General features: G+C 36.8%; 1 long non-coding RNA gene across 2 annotated transcripts in view; it reads left to right on the top strand.

Annotated features, from left to right (window-relative positions):
• Positions 1-25,082, top strand: part of LOC137857785 (uncharacterized) — a 92,477-nt gene that overhangs the window by 13,857 nt on the left and 53,538 nt on the right. For both annotated transcript variants that reach the window (XR_011097279.1, XR_011097280.1), the window contains exons 3-4: positions 9,751-9,901; positions 12,827-12,912. This is a non-coding gene — a long non-coding RNA (uncharacterized lncRNA). The remainder of the gene's footprint in view (positions 1-9,750; positions 9,902-12,826; positions 12,913-25,082) is intronic.

Below are 25,082 nucleotides of genomic sequence, written 5' to 3' on the forward strand. Positions count from 1 at the left end.
AAAGTCTAGGCCTAAGATGAGTTTTACTGCTCACAATATGCAGTACTAATTACAATAGCTGCTTTCTACCCCCCCCCCCCCCCAAAAAAATTGCAGGCATACAATGAAACTGACCATTCAAAGAACGATGTGAAATGTTCAGAAATTCTAGTCTTGTTTCCTCCCTGCTCTTTTACTCATTATTTTTCTTTACATCTGACCTTAAACTTGCAAAGATGAGTAAATCTTTTGTTCTCCTTTAACAGTTTTTGGCATCGAAGCTTTGCGTCTTTGATACTTGTTCCTTACTTGTCTGACCACGTGACTTGTGAAAACTAAGCTGTTCATCTTCTTTTCCACAGTCCTTTGGTGTGTCTTCTTGCCAGATGGCCAAGACTTTCCTGTGCATTTTCACTGCCCAGATGCACTCCATGAGCGAGCCCTTTGTATTGTTCTCCTGTTTCTGTCTTCTTGTCTTTTCACTCTTTATGCACTTTTTTTTTTTTCCACTAGTCCTTTACATTTTTCTAAAGAACAGTAGACAGACTTTGAGAAATTGTTGTCCAGGTTTACACTACTATCCTTCTCCTCTCAGCATTTCATGTACTTAAATACTTGATGTATTTTATTGAAACTATCAGATGATGGGTTTTTGGTGCCAAGGAGTTGAATCTGATTGGATGTTAAATGTCAAGATAAGACAAGTGGATATGTGATCAAAAAGGGACACTTCCATAACTGAACTTTTTTTTCTTTTTATTTTTACCTTGAAGGAAAAAGTGAAGATGTAATCAAACACAAAGCTGACCATTAAACATGCAATTTCTTACAATGCAGCCCCTAAATGCTACATTCAGGGCCATGCTGCTGCTGAGACCCTTTTTTCCCCTCTAACAGTTTCTGAGTATCTTATTAATTAAGCTTTAGAAATCCTAATGGGGTTTAATTTTCAGCCCTATCCTATTATTTCACTCTATTCCTCTTCCATTGCAGCAGTGCAGTAGTGACTTGCTTGCCAAAAACCAGGCACACCTTTGTATCCTTTTGCAGTTCTGTGTAACAGCAATACACATAAAATAGATGGCTAGTACATACAATGAATGTGTTTGAGTTTTTTTGCTGTCTTTAAAAGTGAGTTGGCAGTGTTCAACTTTCTTTAACAAAATGTTCCTCAGTTATAAGATTCCAAGAAATGAGAACTCTAGAGACTGTGTCTACATCAAGATGCTGTAGAAAATTGTGTTAAAATTTCCTCCCCATACATGCTTAAGCTTACCTCAGAAATGTTGTGGAATAACTCCTGGTGGGAATGTGGACTTACAATAGCTCTTGGCTCATATAGGAACAATTATTCACTAATGGCCATTTAAATAATTTTAAATATAGGCAAACTGTAGTAACTTCTGGTAGTAACTTAACCAGAAGCATCAGGCTTGAAGCTGCTAGAGTAAACAGAGTGCTGACATACCCCTACTTTCAACTGTTTTTAAAAATGTTAGTCAATGCCTGGAGCACAGCTTACAGTAATGCTCCTGCGATTGTTTAGGCTGGAGAAGAGAATGCTTAGGGAGCACATTATCAACTTGTACAAATACCTGATGGGAGGATATAAAAAGGATAGACCCAGACTCTTCTTAGTGGTGCTCCATGACAGGACAAGAGGTGATGAGCACAAACTGAAAGACAGGGAAAGTAAACACTTTTCTTCTGTGGTTGAACACTGAAAGAGGTTGCTCAGAGAGGTTGCAGAGTAGCCTTCTTTGGTGATGTTCAAAACACAACTGGATACAGCCTTGGGCAACTTGCTTCAGCAGACCCTTCTTGAGCAGGAGGATTGGACTAGACAATTTCCAGAGATTTCTTCCAACACCAATTATTCTGTGGAAAACAAAACACCTCTGCTGGATGAAGTGTCTTCATGTCTAGAAGCCATACTCTTCTGAATTGTTCTCTTCTGCACATATCTGTACCCTGTATCCCTCCACAACTTCAACTGGAAAAAAAAAAAAAAAAAAAGGAAAAGAAAAAAATCCCCAGAACCTTCTAAATCTTAACTGACATCAAATTGGTTCCATTATCTGTCAGCTTCATATTCCAAAAACTGCTCCAAATAAATATTTGTCAACTAAACCCTGAGACCTCAACTTCCATCCTCCTGCCTGATGCTGCATGTTGAAATGTTGTTGGTCCTTAGAGTCCTTCCTAACAGCTTGCATTCTGAGTCTAGAATCTGCTATGCCCTTCCCTGCATTATATGTACTCCCATGTTTCTTAATTACTGAATCTTTCCACAGACTGTCATGTAGAGTTTGTGAGAGGGAAGTGCCACACATTTGTGACTGTCATCACAAAATAGCCGTCTGTTTTCCTTGACAAATGTGTCTGCAAGTGCCACAGGCTTCATCCAGCCATTAGCAGAGATCTAAGCTTTTGTGATGGTGTCATTAATGCAAGAGGACTGTTGTGTTGGGCGTTTCTGTCAGTTTTGACCCTTTCTTGCTTGATAGCTTTCTGCCAAGAGATTTTCCACCTTTTTAGGATCATGTGGCTGCTAGCCTGAAATTCTATAATGTCCTTAAAATCTTGTCACTGTAACTTCCCATCTCCGTGAACTCTTCCAGTTCAGCCAAGGTGAACTCAAGGGACAATAACTGTCCTCAGACTGTCTGTGCAGCATGCACATTTATGCCATTTGCCGTTGTAGCATGTTACAAGATACATGGCATTTAGGGATTTTGTCATCTTCTCAAGGAGTGAGCACTGAGAATCCCGTAACTTTCTCCATCCACGGATGAACTTGCACTGCATGTGAGCTCCTCTTTGTCTTTTCATGCCTAACATAGGTCTGGTTATAACACTGGATTGCAGTTCTGCTTGCTCAACATTTCCCACGTGAGTGTCGTAGATAATACCACGCTTCGATGATGAACACTGCTTTGAAAGGATACTTATCAAAAATATAATTATCATAGTGATCAATATAGTGATAGATATCTGGATTAAATTTATGATTAACAAACAATTTCAAAACCTTGCAACTCTAGTAAATAGTTTTCTTAAAATAAACTTGTTTTAAGAGAATAGGAAAAAAAGAAGAAATTTTGGCTGCTGATGGGAAAGTTCTGAAAGAGGATACCTGAAAAGTGGGAATAGGAAGAAAGGATGATTTGATTTGAGAGGTCCATGAAACAAGTTAGGGGATTCACAGGAAGAATATGTCCATGGGAAGCATTTCTCAGTTGCATTCTGATAAAGTTGGAGTGCCATTAAAAGCCTTAGGGGACAGGAGAAACTGACTGTTCTACTTTATACTACATGTGCACATGTAACTTCTTGAGGAAGCTTAATTCCTTTAATCCTTCGCTACCAGCAGCAGTAGGACAAATTTAAAACAAGCTGGTACTTGTAATAGTGTCAGCTGGAAAGTCAGTACTCACGATAACTTTAGTAAAAGTTTTACTGGATCTTGTGCCAATAATGAATTTATCAAGTATATGACACTTGTACCTTGTAATATCATGTGTTATCTGAGTGCATTGATTTCCTTTCCATTTCAAGATGTCAAGAATCTTTTAGGTAGTGGGATTGTTTGCAGCCTGTGCAAGTCTTTTGAGAGGAAAAGGTGGTGACTGCACCAAATGTGAATTATTCAGCAAGAGTACTCAGGAAACCTGAGTAGTGACTCTGCCATGCAGTGTTTTCTTCTCATAGCAGAGATTCACTAATTCCTATATTTTAAGTTTCTTTAAAGAATAACACATACCTACTTTGTTATTGCTCTTTAATGATGCCCAGGCTTTTCTAGAAGACACAAGCAATAAGGACTCTAATTACTTGCTAACACAGCTATCTCACATTTCATCCCATTTAAAGCTGTCAAGAGGTATCTCTTTGGAAATCTGTGTGAATATTCTACCATTTTTAAATGTCCGACACACAGACCAAGAGTTAGACAACCTGATTTCACAGGAGAGACTTTTGAATGGAAGTAATTCAGCCCCATGCAGGTTTTCTGTGACATTTATTGTTACCTTTGCCCTTAAGAGGATTCCCCATTTAATTATCATTTTTTGTCATGTTTCTGGTGGATTTCCTGCAGGGCATGTATGCTGTAGTAATAGCTATTAGAGAAACAAAGGGAGAGGTCCACTATGTTGTGCTTTGCCCAGCAGCTAGTCCAGAGTGTCTTTCACTCATACACATGATCCTGTTACGGTATTGTTTCAGATCTCAGAATCTGGGGGCTGAGAGGGAGAGAACAGACCATGAAACAGAAAGAACAAGCTGGGGAAAGTTCTTGATCTTCCCTACCCTACATTCAAAGAGAAAGACAGTCACTGTAAAACAGGCTATTTCTGTACCATAGGAAACCTTACTGAGAGGAATCACTGAGGACAGAGATAGATAGATTAAAAGAGTCAAAATCTCTATAAACTCTAGAAGATGGAAAATGCAAACTCTCTCACCATTCTCTAGGTGATGTCCTCAGATGTTTCTAGAGGTATTCTCTCCCCAGACTTTCTGTTCACTACAAATGCAACCTTTATCATAGAAACCAGGGAAAAATGAGACCTACCTAATTAACCAGTTCTGGAAAGATTGTTCCCCATCATCTTTTCCACTATTTTTTGTCTCGCTGTATGTTTTGAATGAATCCTAAATTCCTCTTTATTTCCGAGGGAATGTTCCATTTGCACAAATTAAAAGTTGAAGACATTTTTTCTAAAGCCTATTAAAACCTATTCCTGCTATTAATTTTATTTCAATACTTTTCAATACTCAGAAATATTAGACAAATTTTAAAACATAAGACCTGATAACTGCAGAATTAATTGCTAATTTCTATAGACTTTCATGTTTCTGGACACAGTTCAAGTAAATGTAAGGATGGAACTGTATACTTAAACAAAGAGAATTTGATTAATAAATAAATTCAGTATTCTCCAGACTTATACAGATGATCAATGCAATGCATCTTAACTTGTGTTTCTTGTTTTACATTATGCTACAAAGTCTTCAGTCAGCATTAGTATTAGTTCTGTAAAAATTGTGAATATAAGGTTTGAATGTTCACGGTTGAGCAGGAGACATTCGTACTGCCAGATGAAGGATGGGCTGAACTACAGGTAGTCTACATGCTGCTTAAACTTTTAGACAGGAGGGATGTTAGCATCTTTTTTGCCACTGAATTACAAAAGCTTGGAAATGTAATGTTTCTGTGGCAGCATAAAATCTGAAGTTCCTTATTAATGCTTGATCAGTACACAGCTGCCAAGCTATCTGGCAGCATAAATTTGACCTCAATTTGGCCAGAACACAACAGTGCTTGTGCCAGCTCTGTATCTTATGATGGCTTTATCTTGTTAGAGTGCTACATGACCTGATCTGGCATACACTTACTGGAATAAAGTCATTCCTATAAATATAAGAACAAATCTAAACCAGGAGAATAAGATGGAGTGGCCTACCTGCAGTGAGCAGGAGTTGTAAACTGATGTGGTTACAGCTGGGGCTGTTGCAGCCTGCTGTTGCCTACCACTGCCTTTTCCCATGCTACAAGAAACTACAATCCCTTCAGATTTGCCACCAAAATTCATATGTGAATCTGCACCCTAACCTAGTTTATTTTGAGGGATCCAATGTTGAGCATGTTTATGCTAGCCTGGATCATTTTGATAGAAGTAGGTCAGAGAAGCAGTACTACAGACAGGTCTCAAAGGATGGTAATCTAAACAAGAATATATGCAAAAGAGTTCAGTATTTATTTATAACTGAGTCCTAATTAGATGTCATGTAGAACTGAAGAAATCGCTGTATGAAGAAATCACAGTGCCTCAGTAACTTTTGTTGCACAATGGCTGAGGAAGACTTATTAAATAAGACTAATTTCAATCTAGCTTTATTTTTAAAATTGATAGATGCTTTGCTTGTTAGCTAGAGAGCTCCTAGGATAAAAACAGAAATACATACACTGCTATAAAAGGTTACAGGTGGTGGAAGAAGATTCTGACACACCAAGTTGCAGGGACAGGGAAATTCTGCAGTTCTCTAAATCACCGTATTTATAAGGTCTTCTTGAGCTCACAAATTAATACAACCGTATGGGAGACAGTAACTCTTGGAGCCAAGAATACAGAACATACTGGTAGAGGAAGTACTATTTTGCAAAGCAGTGACTGACATGAATCACAATTATACAAAGGAGGCAACAATCTATTGTGTAATCTATCAGCAGTGGAGTATCCAAAATACATAGTTTGCTGTTGCTATTATAGACAGTGACAAAATTAAATGAATGCATTAGAGGTGACTTGTCTGCATTGTATATGCATGATACCTTGGGATAAGAGGGCTCTTAAATCTACTACACAAAGCTATACTGAAGACAGAAATTAGACTCAAGTTTTTAATAAAGAGGTACTTTAACTGCTGCAACAACTTTATGAATGTGGTAAAATCATCTCCTTGAAGTCTTTAAATCAAGACAAGACCTATTCAGAGAAAATATATACAGTTCTGCTGGAGGATATAGGTTTTATAGAGGAATCAGTTGATAAAGTTCAGTGGTCCATGCTAGACAAAGTCTGAAAAGATTATTGCAAGAGTATTCTGGTCTGAAAAGCTGTATCAGTTCCTGGGAGATTTTAACTTCAGAGCTACAGAAAATCCATGTTTGTGTGAAGAATTCTGAATTCAGCTATACAGATTTGGTTTTCTGTGAAACTTGCACGTAAGATAGGCAAGTTATTGGCACCCATCTCTGAAACAGCTACATATGCTAATCGAGTTGGTGTATACACAGTACATGCTTGAACTTTCAATCAAGAAAAGACCTGCCTTCATTGCAGTCTGGCCTCCAATACAGGCTACTCAGGAGAGTCAAGCAAGGTAGTATAGAAAGTATTTTGGCAGCAGTGGAGAATGTTATGTCAAAAATAATCCTTTTTTAAAACAAACAAACAAAAACCTTATTTCAGCAATATAGTGGGTATATTTATCAAATTGTACCAGTAAAGGAAGCTTACTCAGGAAAATAATCCTTCATGTAGCCTCATTCATTTTGTTTTGGCAGAAAATTCAGATTTTTTCTGATGTAACGAATGTGCTTTTTATTACAACAGATGACATATATCTCAAAAATGAAAAAACAAGAGTAATCTTCTGATGTTATGCCACTTTTAATGCTACACATTAGAAAAACAACAAACTGTTCCTGAAATTTAAATTTGTGTATTCATCTCAGTACAAGCTGCGATGCTTTCTACACTTGAACTGCCCATTGTTAGTAAACTGCAAAATGCTTGCAGTATCAGTGGAGAAAAAAACTTATCTCCGGAGGCATGTGCTCCAGTTCTGAGATGTGAGAAAGAGGCAGGTTGGTAGTTGCATGTATTTTATCACATTCTCCAGATTTTTAAAAAGCTATGCTTATACTGAAAAGAGCATGTAGATGCATATACAGCATCCACTTTACCACAACTATATGTTGATGAAATATTTGGTGTGGAGTGAAAGAAAACAGACATGTACTTCTCATCCAGGCTGGATGTGGCCCTCGGCGGCCTGCTCTAGTGGTTGGCAACCTTCTCCAGAGCAGATGATATTTAAGATTCTTTTCAACTCAGGCCATTCTACAATTCTGTGATTCTATGATTTTATCTGTTTAGTCTTAACTTGTAATTCAAAGATAATTTACTGTTGGAAAAGAAATCAGAATATACAATATCCTATGTTGTTTTTCTTGTTAAGATTTTAATAACCAAGGACTCTTCTTTTCTAAAATGTTGCAGTTTTTTGAAAAAATCACTTGAAACATGCTGCGTGTCCCTTCATAATCTCAGTGGAATTTGCTGCAGTTTATAGCCAAATGTGTCTTTGGTCCCTGTTTGGAGCAGTGGTGTGAACACCAGCTGCCTCAGAAGTAGCTGCTCTTTAGTAGTGTTAAATAGGATATGCCGTACATAGAAAATAGTTTAGAAAATTCGATTCCTTTTTAATTCTGTTATTTTCCTTTTGGCTACCCTTTAGGGAAGCAGTTAGGATTTGTCCAGTTTTGTCTTCTACTTACACTGCTTACACTACTGAGTTCATATCTTATCTTACTCTTCCAGTCTTTAAGTAGTCTTTGCATATGATTTTTATGATAAATAAGAAATGTAGGAAGCTACAAGGTATTAGGTTTTATAGATTCTGTTACCTGATACAACTTTATTCCTTGGAACTATGGTTGCTGTATTATCGAGTATCTGAAAAAGAATGATGTATCCCACTATTTCAGCAATTCTCCCTTTGGCAATTACCATCCTTTCTTACATTATTTGAAACTATCCAGAATATATTCTAAGAAATCATGGAAATAGTATACTTTTAACTGGTTTGTTTATTTTATCAAGCAGGATGTTTTGAGCTAAGTTTTCTTTTACTGTGTTTGTAAGGTGTTATATCTGATACTCTAACTGGAGATCTAACACTAGCTAGACAACTTTGAGATAGTCATGAAACAGTAACTTGGACCTTAAAAGATTTTATGTAAGGATTACCATGACATCACTGTATTACCAGAAACCTTTTATAAAGGAATCATATAGAGACTCAGGACTATAACTGTATCTTTGGAGAAAACTATATGCAGCATAACTATCCTAGTGTCTGAAAGTATCTCCTCCAGTATTTTGCTTGCAATGGAGATAACAAGATTGCTAAAAACTGTTGGACTGAGCATTGAAGTTGTCAAGAGAGACTGACTGGCAAGGAAGGCACACTTCAGTTTATTGGATGCAAGAAGAAATGTCTTATGTTTCTAAGTCACTGACCTTATTTCGGCTATTGACTGTTAAAAAGTGAATTGGCTTTTGACAGCTTTCCTTCATCTGAGGATATGATAACTTGGATTGTAGCAGGAAAAAGCTTCTTTCTAAATGAACATTCAGAGTACTGTACGAGAAACATGAAGTGCCTTTGTGTCAGCAGTGAAAGAATCATCCAGAGCTGCAGTTCCTTGGCTCTGCCTTTGAAGGCAGTTATATACAGCAGATAGAATCTGAAATGTCCTTTTTCAGATATAGGAGGCAGGTGAGAATTCCTGGCAACAATTTTCCTAAAGAATTATGTACAATTATAGGAAGGATGTAGGACAGACTTGCACAGACACTAAGTTCCTGTTTGGTTTTAAATGTTTATAGAGTAATTGCTCAAAGAAATCTCAGTAAAGAGCAGAATAACACCATTTAAGATATTCATGCATATTCCCAAAATATCTGATCTGAATCGGAGATGTCAAACACTTGGGCTGATAGGCCAGATACTGTGCACTTGATGTATTTAAATAGCCCACATAGTATATTCAAAATGTGTGTTCACTAAAAGGGAGATTTTTAGTCCTGGTTATTGAAAGGGTGACATTTTGGTTGTAAATGCATTGTGAAGTGGCACAGTGTTCTCTTTCCAGACCTTCAAATTGACTCCAATAGTGACTGAAAACTATGAATCTCTTATTCCTTATTTTGATGAGTGGGTTATATCTCTCTACATTTTTATATGCATCTATCTTTCTGACTCTTCAGTATTAATTTTTAAAAAATGATTTTGAAATAACCTTACAGTTTCAAAGGCAAGTCCTCAAATGTGAAGAAACTTGGCAGTTCAAGCAGGATATGAAAGCTTGATTTATCATCAGTGCATATACATTATGATATAGATATAAATAACGTATGCTGTCAAGCATAGATTTTACTAACATGACCGTGTGTTTTTTTTTGTTTATTTCTACAGAACTCTTGCCTCATTTAGCTGATGGAAAGTAAGGGAAATAAAAAGCAAAAAGAGGAAAAGAGATAAGAGGACGGATGCATGATCAGATGAGGGAACACAGAATGGAACATGCAAATGGAAAAGAAATAGAAAAATTGAGCTGAGCGTAAAGGTAACTTGTTTTCTATAATGCTGAGTAACAGTATGTCCAAAGCTATTTTAAAGGTTTATCAGAATACGAAAGTTAGGTTCATTCTTGCTTAGTTTAATTCTAAGTGAGATTGGAGAACACAGCAATTCACTGCTGCAAATTGCAACTTCCCCAATTGCTACTGGGCAGAGTAAATGTTACCCTCTGGATAACATCCCTACTCTGAGAGAGAAATTCAGAAGAGGTCATTATCAAGAACTAGTTAACTGTGTACCTCTGATCAGCTTTAGTAACTAACCCCTAGAGCTACGAAGGCCTATTATCCCATCTGTAAGGATGAATCTCTCCTTCTCGGTAAGAAGAAAATCCCTTTGCCTGCAATTATTTTCATTTTACATGAGTTTATAAATACGCTAATTTTACTTCTGCATGTTTTAGTATATGATATTCCTTGTTTGCAGAATTGTAACTCCTTTTGATGTCATCAATAGAAGTACTTGTAGTAAAGCATCAAAACCCATCTTCTTTATCTCTGTGGCAAGGGGAATACACAGTGTAGTCTCCTGATTAAAATGATAATAAAACATAGATCTTCCAATAGATTAAGCCAAGGGGTAGCAGGAGGGAAGAAGAAAAGGGAATAAGTACTTTTTGGGGGGATTTATTGGTATTACTTTTGCTATACATTCTCCTCTGTTTCTTTAACTTACTTATTCCATGGACATTCCCCTCCTTATCTATTTGCCTCTTTGCCCTTGCTTTGTTCTCTAAGTGAAAACAGACACAGTATGAATAGTTTAATGGTCATTTTTAACTTCACCCTTCATTGTGTTTGTTTTGAGCTAAGAATTATTGGATAATTAAGAATCTACCTATAGAAAGATGCTATTTAATTAACAGAGAAGTATGAAAAATTCCAACTGTGATAGAAAAAGACAAAGAAAGGTGATTAAAAATGGAAAAGTAAACATCAGACATTAGCAGGTGTTTTACAACTTGTGAAATGACATCTTGTGGTCATAATACCACCATAGGTATAATTTATTCTAATCAGAAGGGCCACTGTAAAATTAATTTTTTATTTTTTTTAAAACTAGTTCAGGGTGACTGCAATTTTCTAATCAGAACCATGATACAAATACAACAGACATTAGTTAAAAAGTTGGCAAGCTTTTCATTTTGGATTTTGACTAATACGAAAGAAACAGTGGTATATATTAATTTTTAACTTAAATATTTGATGCTATTACAGGTATATAAGCTAAGTATTTCTGTGAGTTATATTTCTTCTGCAGCTGAATACTAGATTCCAGCTTCTTTGAAGCTATTTTCTCAAATGCTTTGTTGCATATTTTCCTGATTTTGCTAGGGAATTGTTACATGTATTCCATGTATTCTTTCTTTTTTTTTTTTCCCCCTAAAATTGTTGGATACTGTCAGCCTCAAGACACAGACCAACAGATACAGTACATACCTAATTTCCTATTTCTTTTGAATATTTAACTGGACAAGCTCTCTTGTACCTTGATCAGGCAACTGGTTGGTTTGAAAACTTTGGGCAAGATTTTACCCAATATATTTTTATTTCTATTTTAGTGGGCCACATAATCTAAGTTACTTGAAGGGACCACCTGTTAGTCTGTTAGCAGTACTGATCATGTTTGTACATATGTACTCTTGAAATCTACATGTACTGTAGTGGCTGTGTGACAACTCTGATGCCAGTGTGCATGGCAGCATATTGTTCAGAGTGGTTCAAACTGCTCAAATACATTCTGAGCATCTTTGATGTTTTTATAGCCATTACATAGATGTATGATATCGGAACTAGACTGTCCCCAGTGCTCCAGCTAATTTATTTAAGATTAAGTTGATAATATCTTCAATTTACTCTAGAAGTGACTTCAAGTAAGTGTTACCTAGGATCTTATTGTTCTGTCTATTCATGTCCTTTTAATATCCAATACTCAATATTATTGAGTGGTCTGTACTCACACCACCCAAGGAATTTACTGTTACTTTGAAAAAGCATAGCTGACTAGATCATGCATCCTAAACAAATTAAAATTATTTATTTACAAAACAGGAATTATTATAAAATAATCAAACATGACAAACAATTAGAAAATTATTTTTTCCAAGTTAAGGACATGACAGAAAGAATCAGCTTTATAATTGCTTTGAGTATTACTGAAGTGGACAGATATCATTAAAAAGTCCACCTGTTATTGCAACAGGAAAAGCCTTGCCAGCAGATAACGAGAGGTATATTCAATGTCGTCTTCATTAGATTAGAGTCTGATATCTATAGACTGCCTTCCATAGCTCCACTGCACTTACGCACATGTACATGTATGTCTTGAAACATTCCATCAAGAACAGAGATTTGCAGGGATTTGGCATGGTTTCTTCTTGAGGAAATTGTTATGTATTTATATTTGATGTCTCCTCCTTATAGATGTTGGTTAATAAATGATCTGCTTTTATACATCATTTTGAAGTTCGAAAATCTTGGAGAGCACATACGTAGAACTGTAGCTCACCGAGATCTTTTTATCTAGGACAGATCTGTACTTCAGGAAAGAACCTGTGTCAGTCATTTAACTTCAGAAGCACATTCCCCCTTACAAGTTCACTTGAGAATATGCTCTTAACGCTGCTGTTCTCAAATGTTTGTTGCATTTGATCTTAGCAGCTATAACCATAGTGTAGCCAACAGATGATTAGCCATGTCCAGTAAAAATCAATGGCACAGTGCTCACAGAGGCCGTGTGCAGCCTCTGAACACCATGGTGATGGTGATTCTTGCTGATTCTTACTGGATTTCATAGACTACAGAAGATAACACTGTTGGTGCAATTATTCTCAGTAGAAATCCCAGACAAAATGTTTGAGGAGGATTGTAACAGAAATAATTGGCTATTTATTTATTTTTTTTGGTCACAGGGACCCAGAAAACTTGCAGCAAAAGAAATGAGCAAGGCAGCACCTGGAATCAACCAGCAATCTCTGCAAGAAGTCTAAGGAACCAGGTAAAATGTTGTCACACATACTGAATAAAATGGTGGGTCTTCATAAAATCTTACCTCATAATGATCTGAATATTGTTTTCTTTACGGTACTAATAATAGGAAATAACAATTCTAGTGGTAATATAAGTGGTAATAGTGAAAATAAGTGTTAGTCTTAAAGTAAATAACCTTGAGTCCCTACTTTTTCCAAAGCAGAGAATGGATCAGACCTAGAAAGGTATAGATGTCTTGAAACTGAAGTTTGCTTAAAAATGTAGACAAAAAGCAGTAATTTTCATCATGATTTTTTAATTGTAGTCCTGTTTAAAAAATTAAAAAATATAACCTTTGGGACATTGCTCATAAAAATTCAATTTATTTTTTCAATATGTTTCAATTAAACATTGCTTCATTTTCTGTAAAAGGTACAGTTCACAGTGCATTGTTGAATAGCACTAGTGACATCAGTAGTCACTAGTAACTTTAGTCTCAGAGGTAAACAACTGCATTGGAAATTATTGCAATAATCTGTAAATCTGTAATACTTCCGCATAAGGAAAATAATTTTCACTGAGAACGAGTGAATTTTCTTAGACTAAATTAAACTGACCTGAACATTTTTGCCTACTCGAAACCCCTGAAACTGGTATAAACTCAGAGAAATTCTGGTAAACATATTGTAAGTTCTATTTCTGTAGTTAGTTCTGTGCTTCCAAAATGTGGAAGAAACAAATGTACCAAAATGCCAAAGCAAGGCAAAATCTGATGGTATTTCTGTCTGTACTGTAAGCAAAGAAGACCAATCCAGTAAATTTCAAGACAATCCAGGAAATTTCACTGTCAGTATTTCTTCGTGATAGTCAGCTAATTTTTTTTCTTAATCTTTTTCATTAATCCTAGTTCTTCTCTCTTATCTTTGTTTAACCCTAAATGTTGTTTTTATTACTTTGCTTTTGCCTGAATTAAATACTTGGGAAAAAAAAATACAATTCTACCTGGAATTTTGCAGGCTGAGGTCATAATATGCCAATTTATTCAGTTGTCTGAATGCCTCTCTGTTAGTGTTGTCATCCTTGTCTATGTGGTTCTTACAGTAATGACAAAAAAGCCTTCACGCGGTAATCTAATGGGAAGAATTCTAACAGTCTACCTATAAACAGCTGTCTCTCTCCTCTCTTCTTCCACAAAGGGAAGATACAATGCAAAAACATTGCATTGTGTTGCTTACTGGTGTGCAGTTTGAAGCTGTGCTGTCACTTATATTTCCTTTTGCTGAACATTTCTAGATGGTTGAGATTAAAGTGTATCAAGTGAGCATTTTATTTGATTTCTGGTGAGGCAGTTCTATTATGTTAATTTACCATTCACTGGACTCTTCACATAGCTCAGCGTGGCTGCAGAATACAGGAGACATACCTCAAGCTGCTGCTGAACTACCTTTGGAGTTATAAAAGCAGTAGATGCATGATTACTGTATGTCTTAATACATTAAAAAGGAGATGTGTAATTGGCACTTCAACAAACAGCAGCAATGAAATGACAATTAGTGTTAGCAATGAGTTGGTATCACCTTTCTGTAGCCCCATCCAGTACTTCTTGTACAAAGCTTATATAAGTGAGATAAGCTTATATCAGTGAGAGAATAATTATGTAATTAGGCAAAAAAACAGGGGAGTGTTTGCTTACAAAATAATAAAAGGTTTCTCTCTTTTTTTTTTTTTTTTTCCCTGTGGGGTTTGTGCAATTTGACATTGATAACGATCAGCACTTGTACCCTGCAAGAAGTTTTCGTTCTAAGGGAATCTAGAGAGCTTTGGGAACTGTATGCAACTGCAGACATTCATGTACCCATAATTACAGTTCCATTAAAAATTCATATATCCATTAAAGTTCACATTTGTGCTAAACTGGTAAAGATTGGTAAGATGGTATCTCTAAATTGTAATTCTCTCTGAAAAGTAGAGAGTAAATATGTAAAATAACAGAAAAAGTACTTCTGGTTTGCAGAGAACATAAAGGTGCTGAAGTTGACCTGCTGGATCTGCTGATTGTTTAATTACAGTGACTAGTCAGAGACTCTGTTTACATGTCATGTACAGTACTTCTAGCAGAGAGATCCTCTGCTAGTAGTAAAGAAGTATAATCCTGCTGCTAGCAGTAGAACACATTCTGGTAGAAGACCATAGTGGGGCAACAGTTCAGTAAAGACAGATGTTATTTCTTTAATCATTTTTGTTCACTAGAATCTCAAACCTCACCAGGCAGGAGTACATATAATTTAGGAATGCAATTAAGCAAATGGAACTTAGACCCATCTACTACTGTTTTCCTGAGTATGTCTGAAGCTGTAATCTGAACTCAGTTGCCAGAGTCCAGGAACCAATGTACTTCCTTCATGGATCAATCCTTAAACAGGGGTTCATACTTCTTTCTTTTCTCTGATGTGTGACAGGAATTAAACAGAAAGTTCCAGCAGATCGACTTTCCTGTGTTCATTATCAGAACAGTTACAGACAGGCAAGGAACAGAATGGGCCACCTCAGGAACATCTGTATGCTGTATAATTAGAAAGGCCAGAGGCCTATTTCCTGTTTCTTGTCCACCCACCCTCCCACAAGACACCAGAACACTCCTCGTCTACCTTGAAAACTCCCCTGAAGGAGGCATAATTCTTTACAGTAGCAGCCAGAAGCCATTAGCAACAGCAGCAGTCCAAAGGAAAGGATTAAAACTGCTTCTAGCTACCTCCAGTGCTGCTTTTGTCAAGTCATCAGGGGTTTCCTGAAGTAGGCTCATGCATTGCAGACAAAACAGCTTCTTCCTTTAATTGCAGCATAAACATATGTCAGTGTGTGGAACTTAATAGATGTGTTTCAGGTATGGGGCAGGAGAGACTGCAAATGGGCAGAGAGGTTCAAATGAAGTGGGCAGCACTGCTAATTCCAAACGCTAAAATATCCTAAACAGACTTTCTTTTGTTAGTTCTTAAAAAATGAGACTCTTCCAAGATTTTTTTGTTTAACATTACGGACAAGAAGCTTGTTACTTCTGCTTTCGTTTCTTCTTTTAAAATGAAGTTTTAGATTCTAAAATAATGATACCACTTCAGAAGCTGGGACTCTATAAAAAATCAGGCAATGTGATGGTGAGTTGATCACCAGGTGCTTGCTCAGTCCTCCTGCACAGTGGAGCAGGGGAGAGAGTAAGAAAAGGAAAAGCAAGAGAACGTGAATCGATAGAGGTAGTTTAATAAGTGAAGCAAAGAGGAAGAAAACAAAAAAAAAAAAAAAAAAAAACCAACCACAAAACAAGGCAGTCACTCAGCACGTTCTACAAGTAGAGTGATTCCCAACCAGTCTTTGAGCAATGGGTAATTCCCTTGAAGCCCCCTCCCCCAACCGTGGCATGGAATATTTCTTGGCTCAGTTTGCATTCCAGCTGTGTCCTCTCCAAAATTCTTGCCCATCCCCAGCCTACTTGCTGTGGAAAGGGGGAAAAAGAGAAAGCCTTTTCCCACATCCTTTCCTGCTGTGGGAAAAAGAGAAAGAACTGACACAGTGCAAGAACTGTTCAGCAACAACTAAATCATTGGTATGTTATCAACACTGTTTTAGTCTCAAATCCAAAACACAGCACCATATGGGCTGCTATAAAGAAAGTTAACTCCATCCAAGCCACACCCAGTACAGCTGTCAATATTCAGAGGGCAGATTGACATGAAAGGGCAGATACATATGGGCATAAAAGCAGAAAAGGAGACTTGTAAAGAAAGATTAAAAACCTTCTATAAAATGAAGAAAAGTAAGTGCATCTAGCAAAGAGAAAGTGGAAAGACTGAAAGAACACTGTAAGAAAGGTGGATACTGTGTAAAAAGACTCAGAAAACCCAAAAGTAAAGAAAGAAGAGAAGGAAAGACAGGGAATCACTTTGCAAGAGCAAAAAAAAACAACAAAAAAACAAAAACAAAACAAAACAAAAAAAAAAAAACAAAAAAAAAAAAAACAAAAACAAACAAACAAACAAAAAAAAAAAAAAAACATGAGATGCCAAGGCAGGAAGGCAGGAGAGGTACAGAGGAATACACAGAAGGAAACAATAAAAGATGAATAAATTAGAAGAAAGAGTAAAAGGATTGTGAAAAGCAGCAGTGGAAATATGATAAAAAAAATATATACATTTTGCCATTTTTGCCATAAACCTATGTGTGCTGTTGGAGGGAAATAACAGGTTAGCAGCAAGAGAGGGCTGCTCTGCAAGGGAAGGCAAACTGGGAGCAGAGGGCAACAGCAGGACAGTCAGGTCAGCATCCTCACGGGCAAGATCAGAGTCTTCCTGTATACGAGCAAAAGGAACAGAGCACGTCTGGTGGCAATAAACAGGGCCATTGTTATTTTTAACAATAAGGGAAATAGAAATATCAATATATCCCACTTTCCCATGTATGCATAACGAGTGAGCTAGTAATTCTCCTTTTTTGGTGTTTAAATGGTTCAACAAAAATAATGAATCCCACTTTTCCATAACTCTCTGACAGATTACACTGAAACCTTCCCTTTTAGTTTTTCATTCATTTTCAAATGTTATCACTCTGCTTCTTTGAAACAAGTTCTTGCTTCTTTATAACACCTTTCTAGTAGTGCCATTCTCACTCTTAAAATCCCAAACCTCTTTAATACGATTTCTAGTTTCAATTGCTATTGGATTCCTTTATCAGTAGATTTTCCCTCAGTGCTTCGGGTTGTAAACACAATTTTCTGGACACCTAGGGCTGAACATTAAGGACCACATAGCTGAGTATTTACAACTTTGTCAAAACAAATCATATTTTGAATTACTTTGAGATCCACCTTTTCATCCTGTCAAAAACGAGACATTTATTAGAAATGATGGGAATTTTACAATTTAAATTTAGATCACACCAGGAATTGGGCTACTGTTCGTGCCAATTTTGAATGAAACTCATTAAATTCATTTCAAAATGCAGTTGTGCAATTTTTGCCATTTTCCTGTTTAGATATCCCATGCAAGATGTGTCAGTGAAACACCACTGACCTCCTAAAAACTCTTCCAACCTGAATTATCCTTTAATCGTTGATATCATCATTGCTTAATCCTCCTGACCATCAGATATACAACTGGCCTCTGCAAGCCTGGGGTACTCTAAGGGCAGTAAATACACCTTTCCACAAAATTTTAGGAAATATTATGGAGGTCTCTTTTACTTAATTTTATAGAAGATTGATAGTGGCTAGGGTTGGTTGCAAAGAAAATTAACTCAAGGTAGAATGTGCTCATTGTGTCACCGAGGGTTTGATCCAACCAAGCTTTAATTATCACCTTTCACTTTGGGTAATTGTAGATGATAGTTATATACATCTTTTTGCTTTAATGAAACACAAGTGAAAGCCTGCTTAAAACTACAGTGCCATGTCAGAAAGGTTTTAGTTAGGTAATGCTCAAATAGGACTTGTACATTTGTGAAAAAACTGAACATGACTTCTGTGCTTCTGAGACAGATCTAAGGAGAGAATTTTTAAGTGTGATTTGAAAGGGACTCAGAATTTGTCAATGAAGACTTTGGTGTTCATTTGTTGATTTTTATTTTCTGCTGCGTACAAGACCTTGTATATTCTTGTGTACATAAATAGAATTGCATCTTGACTTGGTCACCTTTTTCCCTTAGGCCTTCATGCAAAAGTGCAAATTCCAGCAAAATACTCACATAAAAAGTGATAACAGTAATTTATATAATAACTTAAATAAGGCTTGGGCATATAGCTCAATAGCAATGGAAGCTGAAATGCCTAGAAATGCATGCAGTCTGAATGGTAGTTGTCAATTTAGAGAACACTTGGGAAAAGGATTGATATGGGTTTATTTAATGCATTATTTTGAATTACTATAAGCACCCTTCATAACTCACATAAGAACACAAACCTCGTCTTACAAGATTGTTCGTCTTTTGCAAATATGAATGCCATGGAGGACAGTCTGCTTTCAGTATTCAGCTGATATTAGCCTAAAATTTTCATATCTGGTTTATTTAATAATGACATTTATTTTCTGCATACATTATAGCAGCTCTTTTGATATTTTTATTAATATGTAAAAATAAATGCATCTTTCACTTTGAAACTAATTAAATTTTACATATTGATAGAGAGTGTTAAGGAGGATAAAAAATAGACCAATTTTCCATCAAAACATACCGTATTATAACATCAGAGGGTTGCAAGCTATATTCTGAAAAGCTATAAACATGCTGTCTACCAGTACAATTAAAGTTGTTTTAATAACTATCTTCCTTTTTTTCAAATATCATCCTGAAGAAAAAATGATACCCAACTCAAAAGTAAAGAAATGTGTCCTTTCAGATTGTTTTGAATTAAAGCATTGTTCAGAAATGACAAAGGGAAACATGTTACTCTGAAAATTAGTTTAACAATTTTCTAGATTTTTTTACATTTTTTTCTTTGTTTTCATGAAGATGAAAAGCCAAAAAGAAAAAAGAAAAATGGACTCTCAGTCTTTGGCTTTGTTCCAACAAAAAACAATCCATAATCCATAAAAAGAGATGTGGTCTTTGGTTGGGGCAGACAGATGCATTGTATTTCAGCAAGCTGTGTGAAGACCCAGGAGATATTATTGGCCTGTTATTCATCTGTTCTGAGCTTTTAGGTGCGATTACCATAATAACTTAGTTTGTTACTCTTAATGTTCTCTGCTTGCTTACATGGAAAGTATGTGCAAGGTGTGCAATGTGATTATTTTTATGACTAGGTGTAGCCAAACAGCTGCACTAAGCTAATTGCCAACTGAGATAATAGTTTGGGAAAACAGGCAGAGAGAGGTCAAAAAGTTTTGATTTGTACAGCAGAGAGGATTTACCCCTTTTTCACATCAATTTCCGTAATCTAGGGATCATATTAAATACAACTCCAAGTAGGAGTGGCACGGCTGTCTAAAGAAGGCATGTGACTTCTGTGTTCCCAGATTTGCACTTGCTTGCTGCAGTCCCTCCAGAAATGACCCTACTTTTCTTCTTACTGCTTAAATGTCATGATAGTATGCCCAAAACCATAGCCTGAATCCCAGCAGGCCTCTATCAAGCAACCTAGTTACTCTTGGCTATTGTTAGTGGACCTTCTGACAACTAATGTGGTCTAAATTCATTTTGGCTTCCAATCCTTGTAGTTGCTTCAGCATGCCCCACACATCCTTCCTAGTTCTTTCTATAGCAGACTTCCAACCCTTGCTCTTAGCTGCAGTTTCCATCTCACATTGATTCAAAATACCTTGTTGCTCCCACCATTAAAGCTGTTCTCTAATATACTGTCTGATCTGTTTCCAAGATAGCACTTAGGAAACTCAGTATACCTCTTGTTGTCCCTTTCTCTACACTAGAATTAATTTTCTCTACCAGATCTGCTGACAGAACTGCAACTACTAATTAGAAGCTAAATCAGTCCATCACATGATCCAGATCAGTGTGATGTAGTCATAACAGTGTGTGGCTGACAGGTTTAATGTTGCTCTTTAGTCCAGATCATTTTTACAGACTAGACTAGGCAAGAGGCGATGAGTGTAGACTGTCAACAGATGTGAAGGAACAGCAGGAGGCTCTGTCAAGAAAGCAGTGATGAGTAGGTGAAGTTGGTAGCATCTAAACACAGTTTAACTGCATTCCAAACAAGGTGTCTGACTGCTTTCTGATTTCCACTAAGTCCTTGTCAAACTCTACTATTCCACTTTTCTTTGGAAATCTCCTCCTACTTGTGATTCCTGCCCCATCTGCTAAGCCTTTATGCCATCTATCCCTGACAAACAGCTTAGATACAGCTGCCACCAAAACCCAGCTTGACTAATAACCTGACATTTGTACAGAGTTGTCTAATGCACCTATAAAACTGGGATAAAAGACTTGAGTAAAGCCCTTCTGAGATTTGTAGCACATTCTTCTTCTGCCTGAGTTTCATTTTGAAAATACGAAGAAACCCCATGTTCAACAGAAGTTGACGTGTGGAATCTTCTGTTATTTGCAAAACAAGTGGTGACAGCCGGAACATAACACAGCTCTCAGAGTTCAAAGTATCTGCACTACAATTAATTACTTACTGTGATGTTCACTTTGCATGAAACTCTTGTCTCAGTAATTGAACACATCACAGGGGGAGACAAAGATGTAATTTGCTACTGCTGACTGTATCTGGTTATGTCTAGCCTGTAAAACTGAATCAGTCACTTTCTTGGATCTGGTTTGGTTTATTTTGTGCAGCGTGTCTTCTGCCTTTTCTGCTTTTCTCAGCATGGGTGCCCCATGTGTTAAACTCCATGTTTTTAATTCAATGTTTTTTTTTTTCTTGTTCAGCAGTTTCATTGCCTGTCTGAAAAAAATTATTACCAGTGTCCAGAGAAAGATTTGTGATGGTTACCAGTCTGGGGTTTAATCTGCTTTTTATGTTTGGAGTCCAGCTCATATTACATCAATAATTAAAGCATATTTACATTTGCATAGAACTCATCTCTCCTCTTTCATGTTAGTAAATGTTGGTCAGTGACTGGATCCAAGGAAAGATATGTTAGCAAAGACACCTCTCTTGCAAAAAAAATAGCCAAACCAACAACAAAACTTTCTGTTCATCAGGATACAGCATTATGCACAAGGGTGTTCTCTTTTTTTCACTGCATGAACCTTGAATACTTTTCATAGTATCAGAGTTTATCTGCTACAGAGTAGCAGAAGGGTCTCCTGCCCAGCTTGGCAGCTGGCAAACTTTCCAATCTGCTTGAGAAATTAATGAAAATCTACTGCTACCTGAGCAAGTGCTTTAACTAAATGGGTATCATATAGAAGGTAGGCAAGACCTTCTTTGTATCTTAAAAGGAAGAAGTTACTGATGTGTTTCTTGAAAGGAAGTTCCAATCTATTGGAATTTTCTGCAACTGGTACCACAGTAAGACACTCAAGGATGGGAGGATAATACAGGCTTGACCAAAGAGTGGGCTGCTCTTGCTGATGCACTCCTGGACACATGTAGAAGCAGAATTCTAACTGCTTGGGAAACTTGAAGGTTAAACAAGGAGATAGCTAGCTATTTCAGATGCCTCCAAGCACAGACAGCAGCTGTCTGTGGGTGTCTTGGACTGTAGCTTTGGATTTAGGAGCCTCACTTCTGCTCAAGTCTCGCCTCAGGCACTGAAGTCCTTGGCTGGAGCTAGCCCCAGAACCCCAGCTGGTGCACATCAGTAGAGATCAGTTATGCTCAGAAGCATCGTAGCACATGACCCTACTTGCTGCAGGCAGAAATAATTTCACTTGTTGTTGAAATGAACTGGTCTAGAACAAGCAGATGAAGAAGCTGCCTAACAATACAAAAACATATACAGTGACATTTAGTTCTGGTATTCCTCTCTAACTCAAAATTTGCAAAAACATGTCTATTTTATTTCTTTGATTTTGAGGGTTTATGTTATCAAGGTCTGTAAGAACTGTGGCAAGTTTCAAGGTTAACATTATTTTTCCCCATAGCATCTGTCTTGCCAGTACCACTTCTTCTGACTCTTTATATATACCTATATATTCCTGTATCTGTAGGAAAATTAGCGTAAAAGTCATAGCTGGTGGTAGCAGCTCCAACAACATGTCAGAACGGATCAAAACAATCCTCTATCAGAATGAGGAGAGGTTCTCCAGGCTTCTTACAGGTCCTATTCCTCCCGAAAGATGCCAGTGTAAGGCAAGCATATGCAGCTCTGGGTGCCTGTGATGCACTTGCTGTAAGCGTTCAACTCTCCAGGAGTGGCCACCAGGCACTTCCACCAGCAGGAAAGCCTGTTGTGAAATTAAAGTGATTTGAATCCAGTTTTATTTTGCTTTCTGGAATAATCAAGTGACTTCATATCTTACAGAGTTAATCCAAACTTGTTAGTTCTTTAAGAAGTCCTTCTTGGATGGCAGCCCAGATTAGTATTATATTCCAGGGCCAAGAAATAAAGCTTGAATAATTTACAGTGTGAAAGATAGAAAAAAAAAATATAACGTTCACATACTGTGCTATAAATTCGAAAAATATCATCAGGCTTTCAGCCAAATGCCATGGTATGCTAGAAGTGCTTATGCCACATATGCATAATAATTCTTGTTAACGCTGAATGGAACTGTTGTTACTGATCATATTTTGTTTGGAAGAGATTAGCAGTGAGTAACTGTGCTCTGAAAAGTGCCCAGAGCTTGGTTTTAAGATTGTTTTATGTCTGCAGTTTGAATGGCAGTTAAAGCTTATCAGGTGGGATTTTTTGTGTGTGATTTTTTTTTTTTTCACTAGAAAATGCAGTTTGTTTAAAAAAAAAAAAAAAAAAGTCAATTTCCTTTTATCAAGCTCCCCTCTTAGAAGTCACATGGTTTATATACACAGTTAAATATTCTTTAGCTCATGGTAATTTAATAGCCTGCTGCTAGAAATCAGTGGTTAGGTTAATTACATGGAAGATGAAGGCCAGAAGTTCAAATCTTTTGTAGTAATTGATGCAACTTTCATTCCATGCAAGTGCCATAACCACTAGATTTTCTGAAACCTGTTTTTTCTGCTAGCTTCCTCTTGAGTAAAATTCTTTTTCTGTCTCTGTCTGCTAATAGTGATTGCTCCCATCAAAAGGAAATTCTTCTGAACCCTGATCCTCTAGTTTTTTCCTCTAGCAGTACCAGTTTCTGACCTTGGGTTGTAATAGATAGGTATTCTGTGCCCAGTGGAATAGAATAGGGAAGCTGTTCTACCTGAGATATTTGTGTGAAAGTGGAATAACAGAAATATAATGAATATGCTTAAACAAAATACAACATCATGTCTTAAGGGACTACTGATAGGATTTACATTAACCATAGCTTGGAAAGTGACAGGGAAGGAGTGATATTTCATAAATATTGTTATTTCTACCCTTTTGTTCCCAGCCCCCTTTGTCACAAAGACAGGCAAAACAAGATAAGACTTAAAGAAATACGTAAGAATGATAGTGTTAGGAGCATAGATGCTGATATGATAATGTTTTAAAGAGAAGCAAGAAAAAAATAATATCTAAATTTCATGTCCATTTGCACAGCTTTCTGCCCCAGGCAAGCTTGTTTTTTTCCTCACAAACAGTGTGTAAGTCTTTACCAATATACTTGTAAGAATATCTAAGAAAAAAACAGAAGTAGTGCTGTGGTACCAAAGGAAGTTCTTTCTCTTTCTGAAGGTTTATAGGTAGGATTGATAGGATCTAGGTCAATAAGCAGGTGAGTGACTTCAAATTTGCACATCACATCTGTGAGAGAAATGGATAAAACAGCAACACCTGTTTACCTGCAGTTGGTTTCATTTGTGGTCTTGTTAAAACTCTGCCCTCACGAGTCTGGCAGCCTTCCTTTGTATTAATGAAAATGATTATGGTTGTTTAAAGTCAGTAGTTAGGAAATTAATACATGGAACCTAGAAAACCTTTTTTATAACCCAATCCCTATCCAGAAGAGAAAAGTAAAAAGTGTGACAACCAAGTATTTTCAAGTGTAATAAATGAAATAAATGGAACAAAATGCAGTATCTTTGATTTTAAACCTTTGAGATTACAAAATTCACAGTGATGGACAGACAAAATGGCAGTCCATTCAAATACTTCATTGGTCTTCTGCCTTCATTCACACCCTGGGAAATTAGGAACTCCTCTGGCTTCAAACAGTGGTGCAGTGATTCAACTGAAATTATTTCTGGTAGTGAAAATGTAACTGTAGCAGAACTTAGGAGAATTAAAACCCACACTCCAGTTGATTGTATGAACTTTGCTCTTCCAGAAGTAGTTACTGTGCACAGCTTGGCCTCCTTAGTTTGACTATGTCAACAGTGTTACTGGCTAAAGTACTGTATTTACACAAGAACAGGAAATCCACATGAACAGCAGAATCCATGATCTGTATTTTTCTCCATGTAGCCCAGTCAGGGTATGCATGTTACGTGTTTCAAAGAGTAAAGGTGAAACAAACCAAGATCTGTTTATTATCAACTGCTGTTAGGACAGTAAAAGACTGTACCCAGATTATGATGTCTGAATAGTGAGGGTAGGAACTAAGCTAACACTTCCCTGGCATACTGTGTTCATGGATAATCATCATCTAAAAACAACCACAGTAGTTCACTGCCTCAAATACCTAAATTCATGT

This window comes from Anas acuta, chromosome 5, assembly GCF_963932015.1.
Source record: "Anas acuta chromosome 5, bAnaAcu1.1, whole genome shotgun sequence".
Taxonomy (NCBI): domain Eukaryota; kingdom Metazoa; phylum Chordata; class Aves; order Anseriformes; family Anatidae; genus Anas; species Anas acuta.